Source organism: Pristiophorus japonicus, chromosome 1 (genome assembly GCF_044704955.1).
Source record: "Pristiophorus japonicus isolate sPriJap1 chromosome 1, sPriJap1.hap1, whole genome shotgun sequence".
Classification (NCBI taxonomy): Eukaryota; Metazoa; Chordata; class Chondrichthyes; family Pristiophoridae; genus Pristiophorus; species Pristiophorus japonicus.
Genome location: NC_091977.1, coordinates 429,693,665 through 429,709,407, shown reverse-complemented (window position 1 = coordinate 429,709,407; position 15,743 = coordinate 429,693,665). Strand labels below are relative to the sequence as shown.

Here is a 15,743-nt window from a genome sequence, read left to right as displayed (position 1 = left end):
GCATGGTATGGAGGGACACTAGATGAAGCACTGCTATCCGTCTGACACAACACGCAGCATCATGTCCAGAGCCGTTGTCAAAACACACAACAAAGTTAGAGAAATGTTCCAGTGAGAGGGCTGCAGTGGAGACAGCTTGCTCGGATGAATCATCCACCACCAACAGCTGTACTGGCAATCCAGCCCCAACCCGGTCGACATGCCCTGAGACATTCCTAAAAGATGGGTCAGGTTTTTTGCGGTGAATTCTCCCAAGTCTGTGCTTTGGGGGTTAAAGAGGCCCCTGCAACACCCTACAAGCCACTCCAATGAACCCTGTGTTCCAGCACAGCAATTGATTGTCAAGTGACCATCAGAAAGTGTAATCCTAGGATGACTCTGGGGCTGCAAAGTACATTCACAGACTTCATGACCAAGGTGTCTTCTAAATCACATTAATTCTCCCAGCTACTGCATTGTTCATTGATGACACACAAGCCGAATTTTACACTTTGGTTTTGTTTGGAATCCACTGCATTTCAACTGATCAGCAACTCTTTTCCCAGAGGATGAAAGTGGCTCCAGTCTTGCAGCTGATGAGTTGTTTTTCAGAGAATCAACAAGATAAAAAGAGGTTTTGTTGAATTTTTTGTCCAGGATGCTCGCCTGACACAATTGGAGTAAAAGCGGAGTAAAAATGGAAAGGAAACATAAAAAATAGGAGTAGGCCATTCGGCCCCTCGAGCCAGGCTCTGCCATTCAATAAGATCATGGCTGATCTTTTGCCTCAACTCCACTTTTCTGCACTGTCCCCATATCCCTTGATTCCCTTAATATTAATATTCAAAAATCTATCGATCTCTGTCTTTAATATACTCAATGACTGAGCCTCCACAACCTTTTGGGGTAGAGAATTCCAAAGATTCATCACGCTCTGAGTGAAGAGGTTTCTCCTCATCTCAGTCCTAAATGGCCGACCCCTTATTCAGAGACTGCGATCCCTGGTTCTAGACTCCCCAGCCAGGTAAAACATCCTCCCTGCATCTACCCTGTCAAGCCCTCTAAGAATTTTATATGTTTCAATAAGATCACCTCTAATTCTTCTAAACTCCAGAGAATATAGGTCTAGTCTACTCAATCTCTCTTCATAGGACAATCCCACTCATCCCAGGAATCAGTCTCGTGAACCTTTGTTGCACTCCCTCTATGGCAAATATAACCTTACTTAGGTAAGGAGATCGAAACTGTATACAATACTCCAGGTGTGCTCTCACCAGAGCCCTATATAATTGCATGAGGATGTCTTTCTTCTTCTTAGGCAGTCCCTCGGAGTCGAGGATGGCTTACTTCCACACTAACATGAGTTCTAAGGTGGCTGATGAGTCCAATGCAGGATCTACAGACTCTGTCACAGGTGGGGCCGGTGGTTGAGGTGCTTGGCTTGTCGTACGCTCTTTCCGCTGTTTGTACTTGGCTTTCGCGTGGTCGTGACGAAGAGACTCAAAGTGTTCGATGCCTTCTTGAATGCTTCTTCTCCACTTTGAGCGGTCATGGGCCAGGGATTCCCAAGTGTCGGTGGGGAGGTTACAATTTTTCAGGGAGGCTTTGAGAGTGTCCTTGAAGCATTTTCTCTGCTCTCCTGGGGCTCGCTTGCCGTGAAAGAGCTCGGAGTAAAGTGCCTGTTTCGGGAGTCTTGTATCAGGCATGGGGACTATGTAGCTCGCCCATCGGAGCTGATTGGGCGTGGTCAATGCTTTGATGCTGGGGATGTTGGCCTGAGAGAGAACACTGACATTGGTACGCTTATTCTGCCAAAGGATTTGCAGAATTTTGCAGAGGCAATGTTGGTGGTACTGTTCCAATGCTTTGAAGTGCCTACTGTACATTGTCCATGTCTCTGAAGCATAAAGGAGGGCGGGAATCACTACTGCTCTGCAGATCATGAGCTTGGTGCCGGGTTTGAGATCTTGGTCTTCAAACACTCTTTTCCTCAGGCGACCAAAGGCTGCACTTGCACACTGAAGGTGGTGTTGTGTTTAGTCATTGATGTCAGCCCTCGCTAACAGGAGGCTCCCAAGGTATGGAAAGTGGTCCACGTGTCCAAAGTCTTGTCGTGGATCTTGATGATTGGGGGGGCAGTACTGTGAGGCAGGGCAGGTTGGTAGAGAACCTTTGTCTTACGGATGTTTAATGTAAGGCCCAGACTCTTGTACACATCAGTGAAGGTGTCAATGACGGTTTTGAGTTCGGCCTCTGAGTGTGCGCAAATGCAAGCATCGCCTACATACTATAATTCAATGTTAGAGGTTGGGACAACCTTAGTACTCGGCTGGAAGCGATGGAGGTTGAACAATTTCCCGTTCATCAGTAGATTAGCTCAACTCCAGCTTGTTGCAGGTTAGATGAAGCATTGCAGCGAGAAAGATTGAGAAGAGCGTTGGTGCAATGACAAAACCTTGCTTGACCCCGGTCTGCACTTGTATTGGGTCTGTGGTGGATCCATTGGTATGGATCATGGCTTGCATGTCATCGTGAAGCAGGACATCTTTACTCATACTCAAATCCTCTTGCAATAAAGGCCAACATACCATTTGCTTTTCTAATTGCATGCAGTACCTGCATGTTAACTTTCAGTGATTGGTGTATAGGACACCCAGATCCCTCTGAATATCAACATTCCCAATCTCTCATCATTTAAAAAATTATTTGCTTTTCTATTTTTCCATCGAAGTGGATAACTTCACATTTCTCCACATTATATTACATTTACCATGTTCTTGCTCATTCGCTTAGCCTGTCTATATCCCCTTGAATCCTCTTTGCATCCTCCTCAGAACTTACATTCCCACCTAGCCTTGTGTCATCAGCAAACTTGAATATATTACATTTGGTCCCCTCAATCAAATCATTGAGATGATTGCGAATGACTGAGGCCCAAGATCCTTGCGGCACTGCACTAATTACAGCTTGCCAAACCGAAAATTACCCCTTTATCCCTACTCTCTGATTTCTGTCCATTAACCAATCCTCAATCCATGCTCGGATATTACCCCCAATCCCATGAGCCCTAATTTTGTTTAATAACCTCTTGTGTGGCACCTTATCGAATGTCTTCTGAAAATCCAAATACATCACATCCACTGATTCCCCCTTATCTATTCTGCTAGTTACAACCTAAAATAAACTCTTAACAAATTTGTCAAACATGATTTCCCTTTCATAAATCTGTGTTGACCCTGCCCAATCCTATTATTATTTTTTAAGTGCCCCATGACCATGTCCTTAATAATAGATTCTAGCATTTTCCCTACTTCTGATGTCAAACTAACTGGTCTGTAGTTCCCCGGTTTCTCTCCCCCTCCTTTCTTAAATAGTGGGGTTACATTTTCTACCTTCCAATCTGCAGGAACCATTCTAGAATCGATGGAATTGTGTCGGTGAGATGACAACCAATACATCCACTATCTCTATAGCAACCTTTTTCAAACCCCGAGGATGGAGGCCATCAGGTTTAGGGAATACAAAGATGGGTGGGAAAGCAAGCAATGTGTGAGGAAGACACACAAAATCTTCAAAAGGACATAGACAGGCTAAGTGAGTGGGCAAAAATTTGGCAGAAGGAGTATAATGTTGGAAAGTGTGAGGTCATGCAGTTTGGCAGAAAAAAAATCAAAGAGCAAGTTATTATTCAAATGGAGAAAGATTGCAAAGTGCTGCAGTACAGCGGGACCTGGGGGTACTTGTGCATGAAACACTAAAGGATAGTATGCAGGTACAACAAGTGATCAATGGAATCTTGGCCTTTATTGCAAAGGGGATGGAGAATAAAAGCAGGGAAGTCTTGCTATAGTTGTACAGGGTATTGGTGAGGCCACACCTGGACTACTGCGTGCAGTTTTGGATTCCATATTTATGAAAGGATATACGCTTTGGAGGCAGTTCAGAGAAGGTTCACAAGGTTGATTCCAAAGATGAGGGGGTTGTCATATGAAGAAAGGTTGAGCAGGTTAAGCCTATACTCATTGGAGTTTAGAAGAATGAGAGGTGATCTTATCGAAACATATAAGATAATGAGGGGACTCGACAAGGTAGATGCAGAGAGGATGTTACCCCTCGTGGGGAAATCTAAAACTAGGGGGCATAGTTTTAGCATAAGGGGCTGCCCATTTAAAACTGAGATGAGGAGATATTTCTTCTCTGAGGGTTGTAAATCTTTGAAATTCTCTGCCCCAGAGAGCTGTGAAGGCTGGGTCATTGAATATATTTAAGGCGGAGATAAACAGATTTTTGAGCGATAAGGGAGTAAAGGGTTATGGGGAGCATGCAGGGAAGTGGAGCTGAGTCCATGATCAGATCAGCCATGATCTTATTGAATGGCGGAGCAGGCTCGAGGGGCCAAATGGCTTACTCCTGCTCCTATTTCTTATGTTCTTCTTATGTACCACTCTTTTTGGCAGCATTGTAAGCCTCTTCATTTGATCTCATACTATCTTTTATTGTTAGCCACAGTTGGACCACCTTTTCTGTGGTGTTTTTGTGCCTGAAAGGAATGTATGTTTGTTGTAAATTATGTATTCTTAAATGCTAGCCATTGCTTGTCATACATTTTTATGTAGTTTCCCAATCTACCTTAGCTAACTCGCCTCTCATACCTACGCAGTTTGCTTTGTTTAGATTTAAGACCCTAGTTTCGGATTTAACTAAATCACTTTCAAATTCAATATAAAATTCTATCATGTTATGGTCACTCTTCCCTTGGGGCCCCTTTACTACAAGGTTATTAATTAACCCTTTCTCATTGCACAATACTAGATCTAAAATAGCCTGTTCCATCGTTGGTTCCTCAACATACTGATCTAGAAAACTATCTTGTAAACATTCCATGAATTCTTCCTGCACATTATTACTGCAAATTTGTTTTGTCCAGTCTATATGTAGATTAAAGTTCCCCATGATTACTGTATTACCCATGTTACATGCATCTTTACTTTCCTGATTTATACTCTGCCGTACATAACTACTGTTGTGGACCAACTCCCACCAATGCTTTCTGCCCTTCGCTGCTTCTTAGCTCCACCCAAACTGATTAAACTTCTTGATTCTTGGAACTAAGATCCTTTCTTTCTACTGTCTTTTAAAAAAATCCCATCCTTTATTATCAGGACTACCCCTCCTCCTTTTCCATTTTTGCCTATCTCTTCTAAACTTCGCCGTTCCCCCCCCGCGCCGCCAACCCCCATGGTTTAGAGGCATAGAGGCATCGGCCTATAAATTTGAGTAGGTTGGAAACCTGCCGGTAACAGCGTGGGCCAAGGCTAACTGCCGCCTGCAGAAAGAGCACAGACAGCATCGATATTTGGTGCTGCCTGCTAAATTACATGAGCGCAGCAAATAATCTGTTGTGCAACATGCTCTTTCCGGCGCTAACCTCAGCAGGAGGCCAAAGGTCACATCTGAATGATTGGTGTAGTGTTGTCGGGCAGTGTGCTGTGTCAGATCATTTGGTGCCGACTCCTGGGTTTTGCTATCGAGTCCGCTAATGGCCCTGTAGGGTTGGAGCATTGTGCATTGTGGCACATAACGAGGTGTTTGTTTGTTTGTTTGTTTGTCCATGGCTGCCCTCTTACTTTCACAGGCATTTGTCGGAGTCTTGTGTGGGGTCCACAAATGAGTGCCAGATTACCTGGTACTCCCACCTTTGCTGGCTGCGATAGCACCACAGATCTTTCCCCCAGATGGTTGATGTGTGGAGGTTTGTGCTTCACCATGGTGCTGGCGGGGGATGGGGTGCAGCTAGCAATGACAATGCACTAGCCTGCATATCGCATAGAGGATTCACTCACGGTGAGTGGCTCTTTTAAAGCACATGTTCAGATCTGGAGGGACTGTGACTGGAAACAGCACATAAAGACTGGCACAGATATCCTTAAACCATTGCATGAGACATCAATGGAACAATTTGTTTTTAAAGGGGGAACATGAACTCTTGGTCAAGAGTTTACTGGTGTAAATGGTGCAGAAGAGAGTTTAATTCATTTTTTAACAACAGCAGACTTTTGAAGAACTCGGGAGAAAATATGCTGTCAAACCTTTTAAAAACAGACTTCCAAACTTTGTATATCACTGTCAGTTCCTAAAGTTGAAAACCCCAATATATAAAATGTAAATAAATGTAGCTTTGATTTTTCCTGAGATTATTACAACAGTAGTACAGTACAGTTTATTTTTAAACTATTTACCTCTTATAATGTTTGACTGACCAGATTTGATGCATCTCATTGGAAGCAGTTTGCACTCCAATTACATGTTCTGAACTCTCCATAGTTAACAGTTATCCCAGCAGCTGTTTACTGTACGGGTTCTAGCTCACCACCGCTTTCTCCCACCTCTCCGCACTGTTAACGGCTGCATGCACGGGTGTGTTTTGGAGAGGGCGGTAAGAGGATCAGAGAGCTTCAAAATGGATGAGCATGCAACAATTTGGCATTGCATGCTGATTGAGGTCATGTTCCTGCTAATTAAAACATTTTCCACGTATGCAGGCAATGGCAGCACAGCCGAAAATTGCGGCTGCCACAGAACTCACTGGAAGTGAGCAGAAGTGAGGTGGCCACCAGTTTTTCCACCAAAACCAGTTTCTAGGCCAGTATCTCTGTTCTCATTGCATAGAAAAACCTCTGTCTTAACAATGATAAATATGCATAACTCTTCAAACCACAGCAAATAAAGCTGGATGTTAGAAAAGGGAGGGAGAAAGCTGCTGGATCAGGGAAAGCCAGGAAGATAATGGCAAGGATGAAATGTGAAAGATGATTGGCCTGGATTTTGAGGTAGAAATAACGGTAAGGCTATCAGCACTCACCGTTATTATGGAGTAAATCGGACAGCAACTTCCAGCATCCGAACATGTGCAGTTAAACGCAGCAATCAGGAACTTGCTGTCCAAGGTGCTATGCTCCTCCAAAAGCTGCGCTATAGCAGTATTTCGCCGAGATTTCACGGAAGGGCATGATTTTGCAGTCCTTACGTTATAAATAACCACTGAACGGTGTGATAAATCTTAATTATTGCCAAACAACCTCTCTGGCACTGAAAATTACCTTTACAACTGTGGAGTCTCATTCTTTCAGTTTTTAATTACTGTTGGTGATTTAAAAAAATGTCAATTGATTTTTTTAACTTTTTCTTTCTGTCTCTTTTATCTCTCTTAATTCTCTCTTTATTTTGCTTTCTGCACGGAATTTGACATTTTTGAATTAAATATTCAACCTCACACTTCCTTGTTTAGACTCTACGAGTACAAAAACGATTGGTTTGGGTCGGGTGAGATGTCAAAAAATACTCAAAATCGAACCCAACTTGCCTCGAACCCACCACTTCCGGTTTTAATGGAGGTGGGACTGGAGGCACGGGCAACCAACCTGCTCCCAAGAGGATGATATTTTGAATATTTTAATGAGGCTGTGCGCTTCAGAATTTATCTCTTTTCCAGGTTTAATGCTGACCGGTTGGGTTTCCCAGGCTCTGGAAATCCGGCAGCTTTCCCAGGTCATTTGCAAGCCTGATCCAGCCAGCTCTCTCCCTCCCTTTCCTAACATCCAGCTTTATTTGCTGCGGTTTGAAGAGTTATGCGTATTTGTCATTGTTGAGACAGAGGCTTTTCCATGTAGCGAGAACTGAGGTAGTGGCCGAGAAACTGGTTTTGGTGAATAAATGGCAGCTACCTCACTTCTGCCCGCTTCCAGTGGGTCTGCTGGCACGGTGTGCTGAATGGCCTCCTTCTGTGCTGCATTATTCCAAGAAAAAAAAATCTGCCGCTGTGTAAAACGGGCTGCCGATTCGCTATCTACCTGCTTTGCGCGACAAGTGAAAACTAGTATCACTCCCTGAATGTTTTACAGCATACCTTACTTATTCTTTGCTGTATCTCCAAGTGTGTGCATATTAATTGTAACAATTCTGCAATTATCTTATAGAATCATAGAAAATAAGTGCAGGAGTAGGCCATTCGGCTCTTCGAGCCTGCACCACCATTCAATAAGATCATGGCTGATCATTCCCTCAGTACCCCTTTCCCGCTTTCTCTCCATACCCCTTGATCCCCTTAGCCGTAAGGGCCATATCTAACTCCCTCTTGAATATATCCAATGAACTGGCATCAACAACTCTGCAGCAAGGAATTCCACAGGTTAACAACTCTCTGAGTGAAGAAGTTTCTCCTCATCTCAGTCCTAAATGGCCTACCCCTTATCCTAAGACTGTGTCCCCTGGTTCTGGACTTCCCCAACATCAGGAACATTCTGCCGCATCTAACCTGTCCAGTCCCGTCAGAATCTTATATGTTTCTATGAGATCCCCTCTCATCCTTCTAAAGTCCAATGAATAAAGGCCCAGTTGATCCAGTCTCTCCTCATATGTCAGACCAGCCATCCCGGGAATCAGTCTGGTTAACCTTCGCTGCACTCTCTCAATCGCAAGAACGTCCTTCCTCAGATTAGGAGACCAAAACTGTACACAATATTCCAGGTGCGGCCTCACCAAGGCCCTGTACAAATGCAGTAAGACCTCCCTGCTCCTATACTCAAATCCCCTAGCTATGAAGGCCAACATACCATTTGCCTTCTTCACTGCCTACTGTACCTGCATGCCAACTTTCAATGACTGATGTACCATGACACCCAGGTCTCGTTGCACCTCCCCTTTTCCTAATCTGCCGCCATTCAGGTAATATTCTGCCTTCGTGTTTTTACCCCCAAAGTGGTTAACCTCATATTCATCCACATTATACTGCATCTGCCATGCATTTGCCCACTCACCTAACCTGTCCAAGTCAACCTACAGCCTCTTAGCATCCTCCTCATAGCTCACAACGCCACACAGTTTAGTGTCATCTGCAAACTTGGAGATACTGCACGCAATTCCTTCATCTAAATCATTAATGTATACAGTAAAGAGCTGGGGTCCCAGCACTGACCCCTGCGGCACTCCACTAGTCACTGCTGGCCATTCTGAAAAGGACCCGTTTATCCCGACTCTTTGCTTCCTATCTGCCAATGAGTTCTCTCCACTTTAGTACATTACCCCAATACCATGTGCTTTGATTTTGCACACAAATCTCCTGTGTGGGACCTTGTCAAAAGCCTTTTGAAAGTCCAAATACACCACACCACTGGTTCTCTCTTGTCCACGCTACTAGTTACATCCTCACAAAATTCCAGAAGATTTGTCAAGCATGATTTCCCTTTCATAAATCCATGCTGACTTGGACCGATCCTGTCACTGCTTTCCAAACGTGCTGCTATTTCATCCTTAATAATTGATTCCAACATTTTCCCCACTACTGATGTCAGGCTAACTGGTCTATAATTACCCGTTTTCTCTCTCCCTCACTTTTTTTAAAGTGGTGTTACATTAGCTACCCTCCAGTCCATAGGAACTGATCCAGAGTCGATAGACTGTTGGAAAATGATCACCAATGCATCCACTATTTCTAGGGCCACTTCCTTAAGTACTCTGGGATGCAGACTATCAGGCCCCGGGGATTTATCGACCTTCAATCCCATCAATTTCCCTAACACAATTTCCCGACTAATAAGGATATCCTTCAGTTCCTCCTTCTCACTAGATCCTCGGTCCCCCAGTACTTCCGGAAGGTTATTTGTGTCTTCCTTCGTGAAGACAGAACCAAAGTATTTGTTCAATTGGTCTGCCATTTCTTTGTTCCCCATTATAAATTCACCTGAATCTGACTGCAAGGGACCTACATTTGTCTTCACTAATCTTTTTCTCTTCACATATTTATAGAAGCTTTTGCAGTCAGTTTTTATGTTCCCGGCAAGCTTCCTCTCGTACTCTATCTTCCCCCTCTTAATTAAACCCTTTGTCCTCCTCTGCTGAATTCTATATTTCTCCCAGTCCTCAGGTTTGGCCAATTTATATGCCTCTTCCTTGGATTTAACACTATCCTTAATTTCCCTTGTTAGCCACGGTTGAGCCACCTTTCCCATTTTATTTTTACTCCAGACAGGGATGTACAATTTTTGAAGTTCATCCATTTGATCTTTAAATGTTTCCCATTGCCTATCCACCGTCAACCCTTTAGGTATCGTATGCCAGTCTATTCTAGCCAATTCACGCCACAAACCATCGAAATTACCTTTCCTTAAGTTCAGGACCCTAGTTTCTGAATTAACTGTGTCATTCTCCACCTTAATAAAGAATTCTACCATATTATGGTCACTCTTCCCCAAGGGGCCTCGCACAATATGTTGTATCTATACAGTGCAAGTAATTTGTTCTATATTATAGAAAATAGAGTGTGTAATACAAAATGCAAGTTTACTATCCAAGTTCTAAAAGTGCACTCTGTTCTTTTAAAATAATGTTGTTGCCGAAGTTGCCCCTCGACTGAAAGGTGGCGCACCTACCGATCTTGAAGATTTTTCTCCGCCCCAATCCATGGGATGGAGAATAGAGTGAAATTTAGCTGTTCGTACTTTTTTTTGTTCCAGGCGGTGAAATCGTGTTGCGGCGGGGTGGAAGTACGTGGGGAACAGGGCGGATGTCGGTATGTGTCATCACGGCCGTCCCACGTTGCGCTGACGCGTAGCAATGTCCTTCCCCTTCAGTTAAAGAGAAGGGCTGTTGCAAACTCTGCAGCCACATTAGTGGCACCCTCTGGGCCACCAGGGAGGGTTTCGGCCGGGCCAGCAGGTCGGCACCCAAGAGGGGGTACCGGGCTGCCTGTTGGCAGTCCGGCCGATCCCGTGGCCGCCATTGTCAGGCCGACCTCCGAGTCGTTCGACAATTAAAATAAAATGCCGGCCACGGCAGTGCGCCCTTCCCTTTAAGAGAGAAAGCGTTGCCCCAGCCACAGGCAGTTTCCCACGGGGGAAAGTTGTCGGGGGCACCGAGCGGGAGCTGATCCGCTCCCGCGGGGCAATTTCCCACGCGGGGCGGAAAGGGGGTTGCCGCCGGTCGTTAAGGGGCCGACAGGGCAGGAACGTCCACCGGCCCCAAAGGAATGAGGACAATGTCGCGATTGTCGGTGATTCTGCGCCGACCGAGTTGTGAGTGTTTTCCCTACCATCACTGCCTCTTTGAGGTGGTGACAGCTCTTAAAGAAAGGGGCAATTTCAGCCCCCTAATGTTGTGTTCCTGTAATCTTTTGAGAAAATCCCTCCATTAGTTTCTGCTTAGCCTCGTTAATCCTATTTGACTACATTTTGTTTTTTAAACCAACTTCCGGATTCTTTTAAGGTCTTCAATATCGACTCTCTCATGATACGAACAGTTGAGCAAACCCTCTAGTGTTTTGTTTCCACCTCATGCAGTGGCATTTGGGATACGGTGGTTTATCATGATCCTTTGAGGAGTCACATTCATTTGTTCGACCCAAATCATTTGGTGGTATTTCACTGCCAATGTTCAGAATCTGATCATTTAAATATATGTTCTCAAAGCTCTTTCCATTCCCCAATATCTCATCCTCACAAATGCTACCTGACTTAATGAGTGCTTCCTGCGTTTTCTGTTTTTATTAACCCACTATCTCGTAGTGGGAAGCAACAGTCATTAGAGTCTCTGGAACCATTGAGCAGATCAGGCCCTGTCTTTTGAATCCTCACAGTACAAGTACAGTAGCAGTGATCTCTTCGGTGGCAGTGAAGGGTAATTATCAGTCTAGGTAACTTGTACAAAATTACTGATTCCTTATTTGAGGACACTGCCGGAGGCCATGTTTGTCCTACTGTTGTATTATGAATTACTCCAACCAAGCATATATTTTTGGCATCATTGTACTTTTATGTGGACCATTTTAAACATGGATCAGCCTGAATCAGAAATAAAACTTTGTTGACTCTAATATTACTGAAACACAGGCCAAACATTGCTGCCAGATCTTTAGGTTTCAAAAGTCTGTTTATTGTTTTCATCTACCAGTCAATTTTCTTTTGACTTACTTACTATTGATATTTGAACTGATACTCGGAGCGATTTTTGACTTGCCATCACTCCAATTTTGGGCAGTAGAGAGACGGTCGAGGTCTGGAGATCTTTAGGTTTCAAAAGTCTGTTTATTGTTTTCATCTACCAGTCAACTACGGCAGAACAGCTATAAAACCCCCCAAAAACCAAAAACAGCATAAATACTGTTTATGCCATTTTTCAGGGGTTTCTATGGTTCTTCCACCAAAGTTACAGCAGACAAGCAGGAGAACCTCTGCAGAAATTCACCCTCACAATGTTGACCGGACAACCTTCAACTACCAAGCTAGTAACTCCCTCAAAAATTCAACCAGTTTGGAGAGACAAGACCTTCTTTTCCAGAAGCCATTTTGAGATTCTTTAATAATTCCTTCTCTGTCAAATGAATCTTTAGCAATTTGCCTCTAACCAAAATCTGATTAATGGGCCTGTAATTTCCCAGTTCTGATATATTCCCCTTTTTAAATATTGGCACCACAGGAGCCTCTTTCATGTCCATGGGGGCAATTTCGGACTCCAGCTGTGATATATTCACAGAGCACAGCACACAGACAGCTTCTAACATGGCAGGCAGCTCTGTCAGAAGCTTCCAGAACATGCCTGGTTCTGTATTATTTACTCTGTAGTTGCAGTACACAATACATCCACATCCACAGTGTGGAGCTACAAACTTTACAAGCTTACAGACATTACACTTCTCCCTCCTTAATAAAGAAGTTATTATAACAAACATCATACATAACTTACATGTTTATACATAACACAGGATATAGACTTATCTTTTTCCATATTTCCAAATTTAACTTAACTACTTGTTTTCTGTTTTGAAGAGGATACCTTCGCTCTCGAACAGAACCTTCCAAACATGTTGTCGAATCTAAACTCCTTCGAAGCTCATCCTGAGGAATGTTTTCCTCCACGAAATTTCCTTGATTTTCATTTGAACTCGCTCTACCTTCAGGCTGTTTGTTTTCCTGACTTGGACTTAGACTTACATTCTGCTTTTCTCTTGGATTTGTTTCCAGTACATTGGATGTAGGATATGCTACTGGTATATCAAAACTATCTGATGAGTCAGAAATAATTGAATCATTCCCACCTTCAACTCCTTCCATGACTGTAGATAAAATATGATCAATATGAACAAACCTAACCTGTCCATTATCAAAAATCTTGAGCAAATATGTGCGAGGATCACATATCTTCACCACTCTTATGAGTAACTGCTTTACTCATTTATGGTGATGGTTCTTCACTCTCACCTTCTGGTTTAATTCCACACTTCTCTCTTTTACTCTACCTCCATCATGATTCTCTTTCTGTCTTAATTGTGTCTCTTCTCCGGACTGTGCCAAATTTGGTTTTAACAACGAGAATCTGGTTCGTGGCTGTCGTTTGAGAAACAACTCTGCTGGTGTTCTACCAGTAGCTGTATGAGGAGATTTACGATATGTAATCAAAAAATTAGCCAATTTGTGATCCAATGACAACTGTCGTTTCTTTGGATTTGGATCTAACATTTGTTTTATGAGGGCACGTTTTACAATTTGTACAGTGCGCTCTGTTGCACCATTCGAAGCAGGGTGGTATGGTGGAACCTTGGTATGTTTCACACCATTTTTGCTCGTGAACTGTGCAAATTCTTCTGAACGAAATTGTGGTCCATTATCCAAAACAATTTCTTCAGGGAGGCCAAATTAAGAAAATAATCTTCGCAAAATGTCCAATGTTTTACTTGTTATTTTCCACATTGGAAACACCTCAACCCACTTTGAATGGCTATCAATCACAATGAACAATTGTTGTCCTTCTAACTCAGCAAAATCAATATGTAGCCTTTGCCACACCATGGGAGGCCATTTCCATGGCTGTAATGGTACTATGGTGGTTGCTTGCTTACTGATTGACATGTCGTACACTTACTCACGATGTACTCTATATCTTTATCATGACCTGGCCACCATAAATAACTGCATGCAAAACTCTTGATCAAGCACATTCCCAGGTGCTGGTCATGGAGGTCTCCTAATTATTTGGACCTGAATTTATTTGGTATAACCAATCTTGCTCCCCATATGATACAATCTTTATCGACTGATCATTCATTCCTTCGAATGAAGAATGGACGAACATCTTTGTTACCTGGTTTGGCCATCCATTTGCAATATAATCATACACCTTTGACATCACTGGGTCACGTTTGGTTGCTTTACCAATCTCTTCAGCTGTGACTGGCAGTTCATCAATGTATGAAAAATAAAACACTTCTTCCCTATCCAGTGTAACTTGTGATGGGGAAGGCAATCTAGACATTGCATCAGCATTACTGTGATCAGCTGATCGTCTGTATTCAATATCATATGTATATGTTGACAAAATCAAAGCACATCTCTGCATTCGGGCTGCAGCTAATGTTGGAACTGGGGACTTTGGATGGAGGATTGCTGTAAGGGGCTTCTGGTCCATAACGATGATAAACTTACGACCATTCAAGTATTTGTGAAACCTCTTGACCCCAAAAATTAATGCCAAAACTTCCCTTTCGATTTGCGCATAATTACTCTCACTGGCACTGAGAGTGCATGAAGCAAAAGCAATTGGTCTCTCCTCCCCACTACATGATACGTGAGAGATTACTGTCCCAACTCCATATGGAGAGGCATCACATGCTAGCTTAATCTCCTTAGTTACGTCATCGTGAACTAACATGGTGCTCTCTACCAATTTGCTTTTACACTCTTTGAATGCTGCATCGCATTCTTTTGACCACTTCAAATGGAACTGTTTTTTCAATAGTTCATTCAGTGGATGTAATACTGTAGCCAAATTTGGTAGCAACTTCCCATAATAGTTCAAAAGACCCAAGAATGAACGAAGTTCAGTGACATTCCTGGGAATGAGTGCATTTCTGATTGCATCCAGCTTTCTCATGGTTGGATGTAAATCATCTTTGTCTACTCTGTACCCTAAGTACTCGACTGAGTTTTTAAATAACTCACACTTATGAGCAGACACTCATACTCTGTGCTTCTCTAGCTGTTTGAGGACTTCATTCAATATGTTATTATGAATTTGCCTATTTGGTGCTGAAATTAATGTGTCATCCAAATAACATACTACCCCTTCAATACCTTGCAAAATCTGGTTCATCATCCCTTGGAATATGAAGACACTCCAAACGGTAGCCTATATAGGCCTAGATGAGCATTTATAGTCAAGCATGACTTGGACACCTCATCTAGTTCAAGCTGTAAGTAGTCATTCGTAAAATCCAGTTTTGAAATGATCTGACCACCTGTCAGTGTTGTGAACAAATCTTCTATATTGGGCAATGTATTGGGGACATTACCCTCTAGAACCTGGTTTAGGGTTACTTTATAATCACCACACAATCTTACCATCGGACTTAGGTACAACAACAATGGGTGTAGCCCAATTACATCGATCTATCTTACAAATAATGTTTTCAGTCTCTAGTCTTTTGAGTTCTTGCTCAACTTTCTCCTTGAGTGCATATGGTACGGAACGTGGCTTGTAGCAAACCGATCTAGCGTCCTTCTGTACCCTGACACTTGCCTTGAAGCCTTGGATCAGACTGCCCGTTTCGCAGAACACCTTTGGATACTTCTTGATAACCTCATCCGTTGAAGCAAATCTCATTTCCACACGGAAAATCTCATTCCAGTGCAGCTTCAATGATCTCAACCATTCACTCTCCTTTCACGACTATTAGAGGCAATTTCTGAAATTGATCTTTATATTTCACCGGTACGGTG

The 15,743-nt window shown here is 43.1% G+C and overlaps 1 protein-coding gene across 15 annotated transcripts in view; it reads left to right on the top strand.

Annotated features, from left to right (window-relative positions):
• dtna (dystrobrevin, alpha) overlaps positions 1-15,743 on the top strand; it is a 709,829-nt gene that overhangs the window by 247,567 nt on the left and 446,519 nt on the right. The window contains exon 1 of one of the 15 annotated variants that reach the window (XM_070892660.1): positions 5,778-5,823. The exons of the other annotated variants lie outside the window; for them this stretch is intronic. The gene's annotated coding sequence lies outside the window, so the exon portion shown is untranslated. Of the gene's footprint in view, positions 1-5,777; positions 5,824-15,743 lie in introns of those variants that run through there. 15 annotated transcript variants of the gene reach the window in all.